Genomic DNA, 19,890 nt, shown 5'->3' with positions numbered 1-19,890 from the left:
GGGCAAAGAATCATGAAATGGGAGTTTTCAATTCTCAGAAAACTCTGGAGGGGGGTGACTAGAAAGGCCACCTTGGGCATCTAGACAGACACTGGCTTGATAAGGTTGAAAGAGTCCTGTCAGAGACAGTCCTAAAGGGCAAAGGAGTCCAGGGAGGCTGGAAGTGCTCTAGGGAGGCAACATTACAGTTACAGGAGTAGGCTGTTCCCCATGTGCTAAAAGATGTGCCAGAGGGGAAGAAGATTGGCCTGACTGAGCAGAGAGCTTCAGCTGGAACTCAGAACCTCTGCATAAATACAAGAACAAATATTTCTCTCCTAAGTAGAGTCAAGAGGAATCTGTGCTGAAGCACTGTTGGAGATATATCTTACCTAAAGGCACAGATCCCAAGTGAGTTTTGAACTGGACAGATGAGATATGCCTAAATTAGTGGCACCTACAAGAATGATACAGTTCTGGAGTCCTAAAATTTTTCCACAAACAATCCCAACCAATTACTGGCTACTCTAACCATTGTAAATAGAATCATTTATGTGTGGAATACAAATAATATAAAAAGGACACCTTAAATAGGACAGTATATTATGCACTAAGTACATTTTGTAACTGATTGATGTATGCTTGTAGAATACCAACAATTTTACCTTACTTCTTGAAAGAAAAAAACACTCAGAAATACTATTTATAAAGCTTAGATATGGGAAATTAAATTTCATTAATTTCAAAGTTGACTAAGAGCAGAGAAAAACTGCCATTTAAAACCAAAAAATTCCACCTAATTTAACACATTAAAAGAAGTAGCAAATGCTTAAGAATAACACATAGGATGCTAAGAACTAAGGAATTCACAATTAAGGAATAAAACAATTGAAAATTCTAAAAATACCTAAATAATACCTAAATAATAATTCAGTTACGAGTGTATTAGGATATAAAATTTCCCAACAATATAATATGGTTACCCTGTGCTTTCAAAATTATCTGGTATTATCACACTTCATTTATACTTTGTTTATTTTTAAATCAGTGTAATCCCAGTCAGCTGTTGCTTTTGGATTATATCTGTCATTGTAATTAGCACAGTAAAATGATATGTATTTTCTTTTAATTCCCTTATTTCTCTTAAATAACTTTTAATATTTACAAGAAATTTTTGCTGGAAGTTATAAACTCTTCATCTTTTCATATTTCTTCTGACTCCTTTAGAGAACCTACCTGATTCCAAATACATTTAAGTGTTTGATGTCTTTTTGCTATATTTTCTTCTTAACATCTGCTTATAAACAGTATCAGTCTTTTCAGACTTTTCTCTTTATTCTTATAATGATTTTCATTTCTGTACAGACATTCTGTATTTGCTGTTGTCTAATGTACAATGACAGTTTTTAAGGCAAGGATGTATTATTATTCATTAATTGACTTGAATTTTACTCCCTTCCTGGGTGATGAAATCTGCAGTGTTGCAATTAATTTGTGTTTGTGTGTGTGTGTGTGTCTTAATTGGCTGGGAGTAATAGTTCATTAAAGTCTAATTGATATTTTCCCCCAATGCATCTGAAAAGGGAAACTGCAGATGAGTTAGAAATAGAAACAAAATTTGGAAGTATTAATTAGCTGCCCTTCTTTCTGTACTCACTTCTTCCAGAGGGAGATGTTGCACAGCCAGAAGAGAATGAGATGGTCAAACAAACACAGAAAGGGCACCTACATACAGGTCAGATAAACGGCAAATCTTCAGCTTCTTGTTCATGCCACATCTGAGCTTATTAGGAAAGTTCTCTGGTGGATAATGAACTTAATCCTACTAGTTAGCCAGTAAGAAACCCACTCACAGGCAATAAACTGCAGTTTTCTACACAGAAAAGTTTCTATCTCTGATCTGCAGAAGAAAACTATGTTCACTAGAAAGCATTTCAAAAACCAGGAGAAGAAATTAATTTACACATACCTTTTCAATAATTATTCTCAGGGTAAAATAATTTTGAATTTAATGCCTCCTTTGTAGGATGCTACAGCTAATCACGGAACATCATGTAACTTTCATGAAATGTTTAGAAAAATGAGGCTAATGTATGGAATCACATTGTTCATCTCACCAGCGCTGCAGCTATTCAAGAGCCCAATATTACACTAGCAGATTACTCATCCAGACAGAATTGCAGGGAAACTTTTGCTAGCTAGAAGAGCAAGGTAGAGAGTAATTACCTAAGATTAAATTTGTTGGGCTTCATATATCCTCCTTAATATTTACACGAAGAGCCTTAGGTCTTTAATGACTGTAAGTGAATATAGGCTGAGAAAGGAAAAATTCAACATCTCTACAGGCAAGATAAATTTCACTGGTTTGTAATCAAGGAAGAAAATATGATATCCACGTTTCTAAAGGTTCAGTCTCATACTTAGAAGTAAATTACACTAAAATAATATTGCAGTTATAGCTGTATAAATGTTCTAGGCTATGGCATGGGATTTCATTTCTTTTTTCCTCTCTTCATTTTCACCTTATGGCTCTCACTTGCTTCTAAGAAGCTTTTGTTCTTGTTTTGATCTATATCAAAGGACTGCTGCCATTACTGATCTGAAAACAGGAACTGAAAAGAATCCCACAGGAAAACCATTGCCAACTCCCCTCATAACATAATACTTACCGGTGGTTTTATTTGTAAAAAAATATAATTGATACAGCATGTTATACAAATATGTTTAGAATACCTAATCTACAAGTAGTTTGTAAATTAAATGGCATGTCCTTGCATTTAATTCACAAAGAGTAGCAACAGGAGCAACAGTAGCATTTTAATTTATTAAGCTTTAGCAAAGCATTAAAGAGCAGCTATATGTTTCCTAAACAAGGTTAAATTACATTCAGTAATAGTCAGTAATCAGATTCTGGTTTATTTTACTGCAAAGCCCACTGGTTTGTTTGACAAATAAAATTATCTCTAAATATGCAACTGTGTCTTCAGCCTAAAGACCTGGGGGTTTTTTTGTATTAAATCATACTTGCTTCAGCAGGAATGGCCACTACCAAATTTGTAGGCACAAATATATTTCTACACAGGAGAAGTGCAGTATAATGGAACTACTAAGGGCCAATCACACCCAACTACTTTGTTAGCTGTAAACACCCACCTTCCTCTGACTAAGATATGCTTTTCCTGCTTATAAGAAAATGCAATTTTTTGCCTGTACAACCCTTGTCTTCTTCAGTCTTTTCACATTTGGAACAAACATGGTAATGTCTGATTTGCTGAGTTTCTTCTTTCACTACTATTTTTGTAATGATACGTTGACGCAAGAGGATGCCATTATCAATCACTTTATTCATGCAAATAAGAAACTACTGGGACGCCTACACATCAAGCTGGCAGAAATGATGGAACAGAATAGCACCATTCACAGCTCCATATTCAGTCATTTTCTGTTAGCCAAATTATGACTATACCCACTTGTGCCTGCCCATACATCCAGGAAGCTATGTATTTATGGGCTGTGCAGTTAGATGACCTCAGAGAAGTTCCTATAGAAAGGGAAGGTGTTTCTGTGGTGATGAATGAGAAAATAAATGAACTGTGTATGCCAGTAATAAAAGCTAATATTCTACTAATGAACAGGAATATCCATCATCCAAGCCTCCAAATCATCTCTCAATTTAAAATCGTCAATTCATCCTGTGCAAAACCTTTTTCAAAACTGGTATTTCTGGGTCCCTATGGTTCAATGAATGGTTAGCAAATAAACCAAAGGAAAAAATAAATGTATTATTAACCTCAATCATAAGAACATCACTATTATGCAGCTCTTTTCTTGTGCTGCACCTTTCTTTGATATAAAATGACCCACGTACACTAAATCTTCTATTTCTCTCCTTGGCTTTTCCAGACTGTATTTCACCATAGCAACTGGAAAGTATTATAAATGAAGAATGAAGTGGCTGACATATTTCTACATTTGATGTTCTTGTTAAAAAATGACTGTATCTGTCCTGTAAAGAAGAGCTACAGTAAATCAATCCATATTACATGGTTGCAGCACAATAAAGAAAGCACTGTAATCCTAATTTGGTCCCTTAGCTCTATATAATAAGACTTGTACTATATATGAAATATGCACAGGTTTGACTACAGATCTGCAACATCTGGTTACCATTCAGAATTATGCAATATTCAGAATTTAGTCCATACCACCTTGTGAGAGACTGGAATATTAATGGTTAATGACTGAAAACACTTGAGTTGCAAAAACAGCAGAGTGCTTTGCTGACCATACACAAAGTAACCACCCAGGTGCAGAGGGGGTGCACACCTACCACTGGAGGATGGACATGACAAACTGACCTTTGTTCAGCAACAAGCTGGGTTTTGAGCCAGATGTGGGAAGAGGTCAATGAGAAGAAGATCCTGCAATGCAAGATAGTGCTTTTTATGATATCCGTGTCCTCCCTTACAGAAATGACTTGGATATGAAAAACTGCTTTCCAGGGAAATACTAGGACATTAACACTTAGACCTGAGGGCATTCATCCCTTCCAATGGGGCAAAGCTGGCTCAGCCTTGCTGATGTGAGAGCTATCATAAACCATCAGCGACTCCCAAAGTGCCCCGTGGTCCACAATGTTGCATCAGACAGAGTAAAACACTCCCACCTGACCCTCAGCATACATTAACCCACTGAAAGTTGTATTTTGCAGGCTTCCCCCACCTGCAGTGGATCAAGACTGGGACCATAACTTTGACCAATGGACATCAAAATTGCAAAAATCAAATCTCATTCATGGATCCAGACATGGTGATATCTATCTACTCTTATCCTTTCTTTCTTTCTCTTCTACATTTTCTTGAATTTTATTTTTAAGCTTTTATATTACTACAGATAATAACCAAGATGCCTATGCACCTGCTTTCCATTGCAGCCAAACTGCTCCGAAATAAACCCTACATATATGTATTTATAAATACATATATATGTATTCAGTTTTGTTTCACTCTAATAAATCCCAAGGGATCTATTAACAAGAACCTGGGTTATCCTTGCCTTCTGAAGTGGGTTGTAACATGGACACTGAAGACCTTTTTCTTTTCCTCAGTCTGAAATTCACCTACATATAGGTGACTCCTGATAAATAGGTTTACTCCTAAAAAATGGTAGTAGTAGAAAGAAAAAGAAATGGATGAGGACACAGGGATATAAATGCATATAATCTCCAAATTGAAAGGTAAGGGAGCTTTTATTTTCTTTTTTTTTCCTCTTTTTTAATTTTTTTTTCTTTTTTTTTCATTCAGACATTTCACAAATCTTAGAGGCTTCTTAGACCTTTTAATTCTGCCAATAAAAGTATAAGTTAGGCAGAGTACTAACAGTTCAGGAAGTTTAAAGCTTTTATGAGCTGGACTCCCATTATTCCACAGAAGAGAGAGTATAAAAAAACATATGGGGAAGGGGTTAAAAGAAATGGCATAACTTGATGTTTTTCAGCTCCTAACACAGTGGCTCACAGCCCTATTCCAATGCAAGAACCTACAATGATATCTGAGGATCCATAGGATGGAATGAAAATCTTTCTGCTGCAGCAATTTTGCTGTTCTTGCAAACTGGAAAGCAGCACTAGGATAAAACCAAACCCTGAAAGGAGCAATGAGCTTCCAATGACTTATCACTTAAGTAAGTTAAAGCAAGGTTGCAGGTTTTCCCTGAGAAATCATTATAACGCCCAACTAAGCACAGCATCATGAGGCTCCTGTAGATGCTGAAATGAAGGAAGCAATAAAATACAGAAACACACAGTCTTGAACCTTGATTGTGTTATGCTGATGCAGGGATCAAATTTTTCTTCTTTAGTAGCTGTGCAGTGTTTACCACACCTATACAATCCATGCTTACATCTTAGATAAGCAGATATTCTATTATGTACAGCAAATTTGTGGGTCATGAGAAGTTAATTTTCAGATGCTTCTTGACATGCACACAGCAAAACCCAAATTCCATAAATGAGATGCCTTCATGTCTTCCTCCTGATAAACCAACATGATTTGGAACTGGCTGAATTTTTAAGCCATTCTCAGCCATTTTTAAGAATATTTTTACTGTCATTAATACTTCAGGAATCATTTCCCCCCAATAATCATCTGCACACCAGGCTATGAATTTTAATTTCTTTAATCTCCTCAGAAGCAATTTCCGTAGCTTTCCAATCATGTTGCTCTTTTCTGAACTCATTCTAATTAGGCAAAAGAGTTATATAGAAAAAATTTAGTAACTAGTTTTTAGGTATTCAATTAGTGATGAGCAACATTCTATGACAGGCCAACCATAGCCTTAGCATTTAATTAACAACTTCCTCTCAGGAAAATAGTATTAATTATTTAAAAATATTATGTCTTGTTTATCCCTCAAAAGCAAAGAAACTTGAGCATCCCTTCAGTTTCAGAAGTTGGGATTACAGTTGAGGTACCTCAGGAGTGTGGCCGGATCTCAGCCCACTCCCTCACTGGAACCGATGCTTGTTTTGGGTAATGTGTATTTTCAAACTTATTTTTTGCTAATAGGACAGTGACACATGCTGTCATTCACTGAAGCACACTGAGAATAATTAGGCTGTTCCAAGGCTGCTTGAACAGGTCTGACAATCTTTCTCCCTGTCCCTAACATGTTGTCACTTCTGCATTTGCTTTGGTGCTTATCTGATACTGTGTGAGCTTTCAAGGATAATCTTAAATCAGACAAAATACAACCTGACAAAAAAAACCCCAAACAAACAAAAATCAGAGCTTTTGTCCTTAAAATACCTTGCAAGCAGTGCTCATTTCACTTTTGAGTGCTGATCTCATGATTGTAGCCTAAGACTGGCAAGGCTCAGGAGGACAAAAGCCAGACTCTAATGGTGAAAGGCCAAGCAATTAAGGAAATGAATCCTGGGTGGTGTTTAACTGACATAATCAGCACAAAGATGTTGCAAGAAGTAGTCAAAACTTGCTGTCATACCAGATGTATGCAAATAGAAGCAGCAGTCAAGCAGCAACTGCATTTCTCGCTGTGTGGGATTCAACAAGATCCTAAGCTCACATGCAGTAACAAAACAACACAGTTCAGCCCAACTTTGTATGTTCAACATGGTTTATGACTAATTCTGATTTACACTTCTTAACATAAGTATACAGGATATGCTCACAGAACTAGTACCTCAGAAAGGTATCCCTTAGATTTTCTGATTTGGATCCTGGCTAAAGGAGTAAAGTTAATTTTATATTATATGGTGTTCAGCCAACTGGTAAATTCCCTTGGTGAATTCCAGTCTAGTACATTTTTCCTTCCTCGTGAATTACATTGTCTAACACACCAAAAGAGATACATGAGGTATGTGCTCTGAGTGACAGACCAACAGAATACAGTGGTTGTCTTGCTCCCTCACTACCAGAAAATTGTTTTCTTTCACTTTTAATTGTTTGGGGGAAAGGGAATGCAACTGCAATAAAGGTTAAGCAATACTTGCTGCCTTATTTGTTGAACCGAGTTTCTTTTGTAGCAGAGTGAGGGAATTACTGATCCCCAAAGAAGTTTCTCAGTGGTATTAATAAGTTAAGAACTAAAAATCTTTTTATTGTAGGTGGAGAAGAAAAGTTAAAGTAATTAAACAATTCAAATAAATACAGTAATTTCTCCCCATCCCAAACCCCAGTAGACAACAGATTGTATTGAAAGACATTCTCTATGGATAATTAAGTTCAAAAACCATATTTATCACAATTTTTTTCAAAAAATTTCCTTAATAATTCAAGATATTGGTTTTGGGTTTTTTTTACCCCCCCCCAAGGTACTATTTAAACAGGCTATTTCTGATGGTGGTAAGGAATAAAAGGAACAAAAAACTAAGGTGGTTTTATGTTCATTCAGGGACATATAGCAGCAAAAGGCCACTTGAAAAAAGCAAAACACAGAAGCAAAGGAACAGTCTCAACACCCTCAGCCTCTCTGCAACTGTCAATCCCCAGTGAAAACAAAATTAATATACTCTAGGCATGAAGGAGTTGTCTTCAGCTCACTACTGCATTTCTAAACTTTCTGGTGGTTAAATCAGTATATTTCAGAATATCCCTTGTGCTGACAAGGCATGGCTGCACATTTCTCTATGAAGCAAATCTTGACCAGTGACCCTAGTGATTTGATATAATACATTCTTTTTAGTTCAAAAATGACCACACTTTGAGTGAGAGTTTAGCTTTCACCTTATTATTTTCATTGTATGCCCTGTGCTATCAACTGCCCAGCAGTAAAATAAATGCTGGAAATAACTTTTCTGCCAGAATCATGACCTGATGTATTAAATGACATAAATACAGCAGTAAGAGAACAACTACTATTAAGAAAAGCTTTTCAAGTTTGTGTGCATTTTTTTTAAAGGAGATTTTTCTCTGAGGAATTTCTTGGTTTGCATTTGGAAGCTTTCTTGTTGTTTACCCAGTTCTCACTCTGTACAATTCAAATAACATTTCTGTGCAAGTGTTTGAATTTTAACACACAGTAAAGTCAAACTTTAAACAGACGCTGCTCCTATATGTAAATATAGCATGTAATATACTTCAGAAAACGCAAATACTGCATATACCAACATATATCAATCCTTATCCCATGTAGTTCACTAGTAAGGCTGTTGATTTCCTTTATTAGACATAGGATTTTTGTATCTTTAATACTTATTTTGTTAAAATCAGCCTTTTGCCCTTGGCAAAAATTACTAATATCCTAAATCATGACACTGCAATCTAGTATTAGAATTTAAAAGTTTAAAACTTAAAAACATTATCTCTAGGATGATGAACAAAGGAAAGGTGGTATAGATTTGGTTTTTGCTTAAGAAAAACAGCAAAAAAAGGTTAAAATACTGTAAGACTCAAGACAGAAAAAAACCCAAACTAATAATGAATAATGAATATTTAGTCTGTTTAGACAGGCAGGAACTACACAACCTGTGTACACCCTTTACATTTCTTAATGTACTGCTGTCCTTCAACCAAAACCCTCTAGGATATTTAGAAGCAATATTTTATTTCACCAGTGAAAATACATATTATGGATGTACACTAACTGTAGGTAAATATATACCTGGCATCTAAATCCTCCCTTTAGAGATTCAGGAAGAACATGTGTAAAAATAAAAATGCATCCAGTTATGCCCACATATATTTTTTTAAACTTGTAAAATAAACTGTTTGGATCACAATATGATAGCAAACAAACAGTTAGGAGACCGAACAGGAAAACTAGAAAAAACATGCTTCAAGGTGGACGCTAAGAAAATATCAGGTCCTTAATGTGGTGCTTCTGATTCAAAGATGCATTTGTCAAGTGTCTCCCCCCAGGCCAGGAATTTAAGCTGCCTGTGCTCAAGGCCAGGTTCCTGGGGAATGAGAACCACTTGAGAAACTGTGACTACTCATGAGGATGTATGAGACCTGGAAGAGGTCACACTCTTTCTCTCAGCAGTTGCATTTACATGGACATGGGTGCTCTTGCTCCCATTCAAGGCTACATTGTAAGGAAAGAAAAAATACATCTTATACAAAAAAGTTTATACATGGAGTACAAGAAAATATCTTCTACTTCATAATAACATTTAATATAGAAACAAATACGTCACAAATGTTTGACAAAGGAGATCTAAGCCCTATTAACCAACAACTATGTTTATGAGATGAACACAAAATACTTGCACACAACTAGCAGTCTGTTTGTACATACTGTAACAGAGAGAATCTAATGCAATTTTCATTTTTTGGAATGCTGGTCTACTGCAGAATAAATACCAAAGAAGATTTATATTGCTATTGCACTGCAATATCTTGGGAACATAGGTCCATAAAACATTACACCACTTTCATCAGTCTGCCATCCTTTATCTGTTGTTTTCTTTTCCTTGAGAACTAAGAACAGCCGTTTCCATACAGCTGTAATCATTCTAGCTGTGCCTCCAGGACTTTGTAAGAGTTACTACCTATATCTGTTAAATCTCTTTATATTTTCTCCCATGTTGCAAATGAATAGCAAATCTGATTCTAAATTTAATGGCACAGACATCTGCATTGTGTTTGCTGTTTCTTCCTTCTACCACCACTTTTTTTTTAATCTCTTTGTAGATCACAATCCCCTCAATTAAAACCTTTTTATGCTAACAGATATAAACAGTTTGGTTTCCAATTCTGTATATTTGTGGATACATTAGACACCACTGCTGACACATCAACAGTTCTGCTTATGCTTTTTTAATTCTGTGATTCAATTCTGCTGATTACCAAATTAAAAATGATAATGCTTTACAATGTGGCACTGCAGGAAAGTAAAATAAAAACAACTGAAGTGAGGTAGAAAAACAGCTTAAAGTAGTTTAGCTGAAAAACCTCCATAGGACTAGCTCAAACCAATAAACGTCATGCAACTTTGTAATATTTGGTGATCCTAGTTTTATTTTAAAAAACCTTGATGGTGCTCACCCTCTGGAATTGCTTAGTATTACTGAAGCATACCCCTCCCTTTTCAATAGTCACTTCATCATTTGTCAGTAGCTGCAGTGATGGACAATTGATGAAACTCTTAAAGTAAAAAGAACTTAAATTAAAATAGAAGTCCTTTCTTCTAAGTTACCACAGTTTTGTCTTTAGACAAGTAGCTTACAAAACCCCCGAATGTAATACTTAGTCTACATAAAATCTGTGTGTACATGTTGGACCATATATACATTCAATGACAAATCAACAGTGTTTACTAGCACTGCACAGGCAAGGGCAAACAAGACTTTGATGCTCAGGATCTGCCTTTACAAGGAGACTTAATCCCCATACCCCATATCCTCTTCCAGTAACGAGCTACTATTCTTCTTCTGAATAAACTCTGACTCCAGAATGTCCCATTTGCCAGTGTAGACAAGTATCGACCCTCCTAAACCATTAAGTGTGTTTCTTCCTTAAGGTGTCTTTGCCACAAAGAAGAATCAAAAAGACAGACAAAATCCTGTTCATTTCTCAGCCATGTTTTATCTGTCACTGCCTTGGTTGGTGTCCATAGCACTGCACAGTGAAGACTGAAGCACAGAATCTAAAATTCTTATTTCAAATAGAATTAATAGAAAAAAGGTTTTCTCTTTGCTTGGAAGCTGAAACATCTTTGATGAAGATGTTTCAAAAAAAATGCTAAGAGGCTTTATTCTAGTCTAGTTTGTTTCAAATTAATAAAGCAAAGTAAGCAAAACTCAGGTGTGGTTTTACATCTTACTTTGTACATGTTAATCTTGCTAAGATAGCTGCAGTGCAGTTGTGTCACAGTATTATGCCATTGTGTCAAGGCATTATGCCATTTCCAATTCATATATTCTTGCTAGGTAAGTACTGAAACAGAAACAAATTTTGTTCAGTACTGCCACCTGCTAATAAGTAAACTACTACGTACCAAAATTTTGTTCTGAATACCAGTTCTGCAAATGGTATTTTTGCTAATAATCACTAAAATAACTGATAGGAAAAAGAATGGCTATTTTTTTTTTGTTTTATTCTTGCATATAGAATATCACAACGAGGTTGAAACCAACAGATCCTTTGATGCTATGCTGTTTCAAGCATAAAGTACAAATTAGGAAATACCAGCTTGTATTGCTAATACATGGGCAGAGTGAATCAGGCAGTCAGTAATAGCTGGCTGAAGACCATTAGAAGATGCAAATAATAAAAAAAGAAAAAAATAAGCTCTTCTCCTCCTAGAGATTTTTCACTTTTCCCAGGTCATTCAATATTCCACTAGGGAGGGACCTGCTTTTCTCCCTGAACAGAAGCCATGGGAAATGAGAGGGACTTGGGAACTTTCACCCTCCCATCAGGTACATTTCTGGTGGGTCACCAATTTCTTACTGGCCCTCCCAGAAGGAAAAAAAAAAAAAAATAGGGAAAGTTTAAATTTACTAGGCTATTGCTGTTATCGTTACTTGTTAATACTGGTATAGTCTCTACCTTTTACTCCAACTCAAGTAGAGTTTGATCCAACTTTATCCTAATGTAAGGCCTCCAACTTCCAAGCAAGAACATTCTTGCAGAGGTCTGGGCACAGCTGCTGATATATACAAAAGCACATTCAAAAGACAATTGTCTAATCAGCTAGAATTTGCAGTCATTAATATCCAATCTCCCAGCACATTTATTATGCATCCTGGCATGTTTTATTAGGCCATTATTTCTTTTTCTAGTACAGTTATTTAAGTACAGAATGCAGCATGGTCAATATAGTAGGAAGGATTACTTGCTATAATGGCTTAGAGGCTTTCTTTTACCCACCCTTTCATGCATTCCAGCAAGTATACTGCCAAACTGCCTTAAATTTTATGAGGCATTTAACTAAACAAATGTAGAATAGAAACTTAATCACAGTGTTGTGAAGAAAAATCCTGCCCTGACCACTCACTGTAAAAATACTGAACTGACCTGGAACTGTGCAAAGTTTAAAATATTCTTTTCCTTCTCTATATTCTTATTACCAATATAATTACAGTGCACATTCAAACGTTATTAATTCACATAAAGTGCAGTAACTCCAGCTGTTTTAGCAGCAGCATATCCATACTTATACAAATGCAGTCTTTCCTGCTGCTGCATTACACTAATGATTTTCATAAATAATCATACGCTTTTAAATAGCTTTATTTCACTGTCTTATGCAGTAGGAAAAATCAGCTAAGAAAAAGAAATCTATTTTAAATTATTCATTAGTTCTATACATTCCCACTGCATCTTTATATCAAAACAATTATCAATGAATGAAATTTCCCTGAGAATATGTAATATATTTCATCAAGAAAAAATCACAGTTATTAATAAATTATATTTGAAAGGTTTTTTCTGCTGTTTAGCTGCATTTTATAACTAAATTCCTTTCTTACAGGAGTTGCTAGGTATCTCGCTGTAGAGCTGACATGTGAACATTCATAACCCTTTTCTGTTCCCGTTTCAGACACATCCTGCCTGTGTGGATCATCCTTGTGCTAAGTTTCATACTGGGTAATAGGGGCAGACCATCAGGATCACTGCTTTTGGAGCTCTCTCGAAAGCAGGTATGGTATGTTTGACATGTCGCTCTTTAGAACAGCTGAAGTTTTCAAACACTGCTTTTGCTCAGAGCCTGTTCCAGTGTTCTCATCATGAACATGCAATTTAGAACCTCATGACTTCTCTTCTCAATTGCCTCAAAGCTGGAGACAGCACTAAGATATATTTAGGATGATAAATGGGACAAGATAGAAAAGATCAAAAAATTATTCTGATTTAAAGGGTAAAAAAGTGTGAGCAATCCAACTCTAAGAGCATTTATTTCCTTATTTCATTTTTCTAAATATCTCAAAGAAAATCTTCAAAGAGTATGAATTCCTGGACACAGAGACATCAGTAACAACTTTGGTATTGTTTCAACTAAATTAATGTATTCACCTACTGCAGTTTAAGATTGTGCCATCAACACATAGCTTAACAAGAACATGCTTATATGGGCTGTGTGGATTCGTTTTTGATTATTAATGAAAGCTTGATGTCTAATTAATTTAAATACTATGAATTTGTAATCTAGTTTATATCCCCAGATATAGACAAACCTGAAATAAATTGTAACCATATAACATCTAAACGTATATATAACATAATAATATAACAAACATAATATAACATCTAGATTTTATTAAATCTAAATTAATATCTTCCAATGTGGTATTAATGATTTAAATGACAATGTAGAAATGGTTCAGCTATCTTTTGAATGATCTTTTGGCCGTTACTGTCAATTACTTATTAATATTCAAATAAAAAAATAAACGGTATTATTATTCATCAACTGCATAATTTTTGAGTTCTATTTCCTAGTGAAACTTTGTTTTCACCCTGAACTTTTGCTATGCCCACTATGGTATGCAGCTTAAATTCAGATTCTCATATGAGATAAGAATAGTTTCCCCCGGTATATTGCATAATTTATACACTTTTTAAAGACAGTTATAAATATGAATTACCTGACTGACCAGAGAACATCTATAACAGATGTGGTGGTATCTTAGCAAGAAATACAAGATTTATTATACATAGACAGAATTGGTAGAGAGGACTGTCAGCTTTGTAAAGACATGAAAACTATCTTTTTACCCACTGGAATAAGAGAAAAACATGTCCACATATCTCTGTTCTGGGTTATGATTTCCTTCAGCAATCAATTCAATTACAATGTTTTCTGATGGTGCATCTTTTATTAATATTACTCAGGAGTGTAGAGATTGAAACAGTAATTCTTATTTAAACAAAAAGATGATTTTTTTCAAAGAAAACATTTCTGAACTGCTGTTCAGATTTTCTTGCAATCTGGTATCACTCTCTCAATGTTGTCTGATAGGAGATGCATTTAATTTCATGCAAGTGTTTTGCTGATGGACGGTTGAAAAGAAAACTTGCTGTTGAAAAGGGCTGCAGGCAGAGCGCCATAGCTTGTGAACAGTGATCTGCTGCACTGGTTGGTGTGGTGGGAAATGTTGCAAAGTTCTTCTGAGGAAAAAGCAGTATCCAAAAATATTATATGGTTTACTAGAACTTCAATCAGTAAAAGAAAAAAATGCCATGATTAATGATACCAAAAGTTGCAGATAAATCTGAATGTATTAGCACTTTTGAATTTTATTGCTTATATAAACTAACTTGACTCAAAGGAAAAGTATAGCATAACAGCCTGAAACAAGAGTAGAAATGATTTTAAGAAATTTCAATGATGTCTTAGTTGTTATCACAACTGACTCGATATTGTGGGAAAAGAAAGGAGACAGCTTTAGTGGCTGCAGTAGGGACTTATAACTGATGTGAAGGAAACACCTAACCTTTAGAATGACAACGTGTTAATGAAGCCAACAAATCTCTCTTGATCTTTATGACTTACCAGGAGACTCACAAATCAATGTCAAAACCCTAGACTGTCTCATCAGTGCAGTGAAGCTCAATGACAAGCCAGGTACTAAAGTAAGCATACTTCATAACTCTCCTTCTGATACTTACTGAGATAAAAAAAAGGTAGTCAGGATCCATTTAACTCTAATATATTAGCAAAATAATTATAAAGAGTAAATTCTGATGACTTTCTGGCAGGGAGAAGCCAGGTACTCTGTAAGAGCTATACAGACACAAGCAAAAGTTAAAAGATTACTTCCATGACTTCAAATAAATAATTGGCAGGTGCTTTGAGCCACTCCAATAATGCATAAGTCACCAAGAGTATCTTTGTCTTCATAGAGAATGGAAAAAGTAAATCAATAAAATTTCCTTTTACTGCGTATCACACTAGTCAAACAGTCTAGCTGAAAATCAGGATAATACACTATATGCGTTGCTTTTATTTCTACATTGTTTTTCTTTCACCATGATACAGAGGGGAAATCCTGCTGAAAAGCCAAGCCAAAATATCTAATGATCAAAATGTAAAATTCACTTAGTGAAAGTGCATTATACTCCCATGTGTTCAATACTCATTCATAAGTAAAATAGTTGCAGTTCGAGTTACTTTAATGGAGTGCATCATGACTTAATTTTTTCAAGGCAAGGGCTGTATTTGCTACATATCTAGCCATTGAGCACTTCTGTTGGATTATGAACTAAAAGAAGTTTTCAAACCTGCCATCTGTGCTTTGACCTTATAAAGTTCCCACCTTTAACCTGGCTCCTTGTTGAAACTTATCAGTTCCCTTTGAAGGTGCCAGTGCAGGAGGCACAGCAGGACAGGAGCATCACCACCTGAGGCCACTCCTATCAGCCACTGAAGCCTTTTGCACAGTGATGGGTGTGAAACCAGCATCATGCAGAGTTCTGTCACATATGCTACAGCACACCTACGGATTCACAATTTAATAAAATTACATAGTCCAAGCACATGAACTAATAAAAGTGATTATTTAACAGCACATAGCCAGGGTCCCAAGTGCATTTTTAAGGCTCTGATGACCTTAAACAGCCTCACCTGGGATGCCCTACCCAATTCCATGGGTCCAGGGGGCCCAGTTCAGCTCTAGCTTGAGCATCTTGCCTGAAGTGCATCATGGGTGCACCCATATCTGTCCTCATTTCCTTTGAGCCTGTTAGAAGCATCCATGTCTTTCTGTCGCCTCTGTTCCTGACTGGACTTTCTGGATTGACCTCCTAAACCTCACTCATTACATCACCTTCTTTGGTGACATGTTGATGGTTGACAGTGACTCTTTCCATCAGCACACCTGCTCTGTTCAGCCCCTTTTTGGACCCATTCCATGAGAGCACTGCCTGTGCTGGGAACAGCATCAGCTCCTGGCCTACCTCCTTTATGAAAGCAGCCTGTCCTTTTGATCCCTGATGCTTGTTTGAACTTCCTTTTCCTCTTCATACTGCCAAAACTGCTTCCTCCCACCCTACTTTTTCTTAGGAAAAAGAAAAGAAAGAAAAAAGCAAGTGCTTTCTGGTAAGCCCATCAGCTCATGTCTGTGAAACCAGAGAATGATGAAGAATGAAAAAATTAAGAAAAATCCATTAATGGAAAGTAGCACAGAAGCAACACTTCCTACAGTCACAGACCAGTTAAGTGAACTTTATTTTTATTTAAGAAATATGAGATATGAGGTTATGTGCCCTGGTAATATGAAGGAAAATGGAGGCTTAAAAGTACGCATACAGTTTCTTGCTGTTACAATACAGAGGTGAGACATGGGAGCATTATTCCTACATCAAATCTCCTTATACTGGTATTTTAGACCATAAAAAATTTACACTTGCAAGTCATTAACACCCTCAGGAGATGCCAGCACACTTTGAATAGAAAATTTCTCAAGGAAACCCCAAACCACTCCATATCAAATCCTCCTCATTACGAATAGACGCCTATCAGATAACACCATTCCTTCCCCTCTGCAGTTCATTGGTATTCTCTACCACCCACAGACCACTCTTTCTGCTCTCTTGATCAAGCAAAGCTGCTTCTGCCTACTCCTGCTGTCAAACACAGCTCTTCAACATGCACTCAGTCAAACCAAAGCACACTAACAGCTTCATACACTCAGCTTGCAGGAATGCATGCTGACATGCTTCAAAATACGTCCTATGTTGCCCAAGAGAAAGAAGGGTTACTGAATGTTGTTTCTGAACAGTCTCTGTCCACACCAGCCCTTAGGCTACGAAAGCTTTCCCAACGCAATGGGTGCTATGGAGACAGTGGGGCTGTTACAAATAGCTCTGATCTACCTAAAGAAACACCAGCAGAGAGAGCACAGGTAACACTGAGGGGTGCTGGTAATGGTTGGAGGTCAGCTTCTGCTACGGAATTAAGGGAAGCATCTCAAAACGTGCTGGTTGCTAAATTAACTGCCAAACTGGTGCAAGCATCAGAGGAAACTTGACAAGAGCAAATATGTTCTGCTGTTTTCCTACAACCACACATAAAATCCTCTTCTAAACTAATACAAGAGAATTAATTAATGATGGAATTCACTTTACCCAGTGAAAAGCAGAATCCTCTCTCACATTTACAGCATGAACATAATTAAGTTGAAACAGAACTTTCAAAAATAATTCTCATGAAATGAGACACTAGAAATTATGTTGGCTGTTGTGAAGAATGGAGGTATGTTTCTGCTTTGTACTAGCAAAATGAGTCTAGATTCTATCAGAAGTTTGCATGTTATGAAAATGTTAAAAAACAAATATTCCAGTTCCCCACCAGCTCAAGGGTCTCCCCTGAGCTCACTTCTGTTTATCAGTACCTTGTATTAGAGGACCCAACACTGGATGCAGCACTCTAGATACAGAGCAACGAAGGTAACAGTCGTGTTCCTCAATCTACTGGCTGTGACCCTTCTTGTTAATGCTCCCAGCACTGTACCAGTCAGTGCACTCAGCTTCCTGTACACCAGGATCCCCAGATGCTCTCCAGTAGAGCTTCTCACAGTAAAGCTGTTCCATTTATTCCTTCTTATGTGCAGGATTTGGCATTTTTCTTTATTGCATTTCATGAGATTCCTGCTGGCCCATTCCTCCAGTCTGTGTAGGTCTCTCTGAACAGTGGCTCATCCAATTTTGGCATCACCTGCAATCCTGTCACCAGCACAACCTTGCAGGTTATTGACAGAGCTGTGAAACAGGACAGGTTTCCTGAGAGATTCTTGACACCTCTTGTCATCATCCTCCAGGTGGAATACAACCCTTAGCCTAGTGATCCAAATGGGGTCACTTTTTTGTTTATCCAGCTCATTGTCCACCAAACTGCGATTTCCTTAATATGATATTTCAAGTGCAAGCACACTTTCAGATACAGTTACCTATAGATAGAAATGAGCAGAAGTACAGAGTTGCTGGCTGAATTCCATGCCTGGCTGCATTGTTAGATCTTTAAGAGTAACTTGAAGAGTGTGTCAGAGATGTATTACTGCCTGAATAGCTGCAAGATCAAGAGTTTATCTGAATAATTTGACAAAGTACTTCAGCGGAATGTGGCCTTCTAAAGTTTCCAAGACCCATTCCTAAGATGCATTTTTCTGCCGTCTACATAACAGGATAGGTCATAGTCCAAGATGCACTTTTTGTTAGAAAAAAAATCTGATTTTCAAACAAATTCACAATCACTCTTTCATTTTTATTACAGCTGTCTTATTGACATGTTTTACAATGATCTTTAGAGATCAGCTAGATTACAGGAGTATAAAAGAGTAGCAGGAGCTAATGTTTCATTATAATTAAAGTACTTTTAGAGGTTTAAGATACACAGGCAGAATAATTTCCCATTCCACAAAGCATCAAGATGGAGTAATTTGCTGCTGAATAAATTAAGTATGTAACTGAAACCCCCAAATATAAAAAATCAAAAGCACATATGAATGAGACAAGATATTTATATATTTTGAAATGCTACAAAAGATGCTAGCTAATTATGTTTACTCCAAAATTTTAAAGTAAATTACAAAAGCAAAGAAATTCTTATCAATTAATGTAAAGATGACACTAATTGCTGCTCCCACAAATCAACAAAAGTTGACAAAAAACAATTAAATTAATGTTATAAAATTAAAAGTATAGCAAAGAATATATTTTTCACTTGTTAAAGGCACAGTACCTAAATTTAATTTTGTTGTTCTAACTTGTTTTGAACATTGCTTGCCATCCAGTAGGGAAAAAAGCTCTCCTATTCAATACCTTCAGAGGTTCTGTTGGTACCTCATAGCCCCTTCTTATCGCTGCTCTAGTTTAAGAAAAAGAAAATTTAAAAATGAGTTTATTTCTTCTGTGGTTATTTTCCCAAGCTTAGTCCTTTCTCTGAACGACCAAAGGAGTCTATGTCTACCAATTTTTAACACATCAATCTGCTTTTCTCCAGCAGCATTTTTTTTCTGTCTGCTTTTGCTTTTAGTTTATCGACTCTTCTCAGAATCTCAAGAAGAATACATTGGAGACCGATGGTCACGGACTGGTAGCTTTCTGCTCCATTTTTTTTTCCTACAAATTTCCACATTATTTCCATAAAGCCCACTTAACACCGCAGTGCTTATCTATTAACTGCAGGATGTATGAGAGTACATGCACATTTCTAACAAGTGATGCAGAAGCACCTGGTTTTGCTATTGCTAAGCTAAAAAAATACAGAGAATGGTAACTTGCTCTGTATTACACTCCTCCAAAACATCTTCTGAGAAATAACCAAGTCCACTTTTAAAAACACAAGGGTTTCCAGCAAGATTTTCCATTCAGGGTACAAAAAATACTCCAAGTATTTTAGTTGTGTTTTTCTGCACTTTTAATTCTTAGTCCATTGCTAATGTTACATGAATAAGAAAAATGGGCACAGATTCTGTAATACCGATGAAGTGAACAAATGAAGTCAACT

At 36.2% G+C, this 19,890-nt stretch overlaps 1 protein-coding gene across 10 annotated transcripts in view; it reads right to left on the bottom strand.

Annotated features, from left to right (window-relative positions):
- KCNIP4 (potassium voltage-gated channel interacting protein 4) overlaps positions 1-19,890 on the bottom strand; it is a 399,406-nt gene that overhangs the window by 102,376 nt on the left and 277,140 nt on the right. For 2 of the 10 annotated variants that reach the window (XM_069014346.1, XM_069014345.1), the window contains exon 2: positions 4,338-4,400. The exons of 7 other annotated variants lie outside the window; for them this stretch is intronic. The gene's annotated coding sequence lies outside the window, so the exon portion shown is untranslated. Of the gene's footprint in view, positions 1-4,337; positions 4,401-16,340; positions 16,419-19,890 lie in introns of those variants that run through there. One more of the 10 variants, XM_069014348.1, reaches the window with a different exon arrangement.

The sequence above is a fragment of the Aphelocoma coerulescens genome, chromosome 4, assembly GCF_041296385.1.
Source record: "Aphelocoma coerulescens isolate FSJ_1873_10779 chromosome 4, UR_Acoe_1.0, whole genome shotgun sequence".
Classification (NCBI taxonomy): Eukaryota; Metazoa; Chordata; class Aves; order Passeriformes; family Corvidae; genus Aphelocoma; species Aphelocoma coerulescens.
This window is presented reverse-complemented; position numbering and strand designations above follow the sequence as displayed.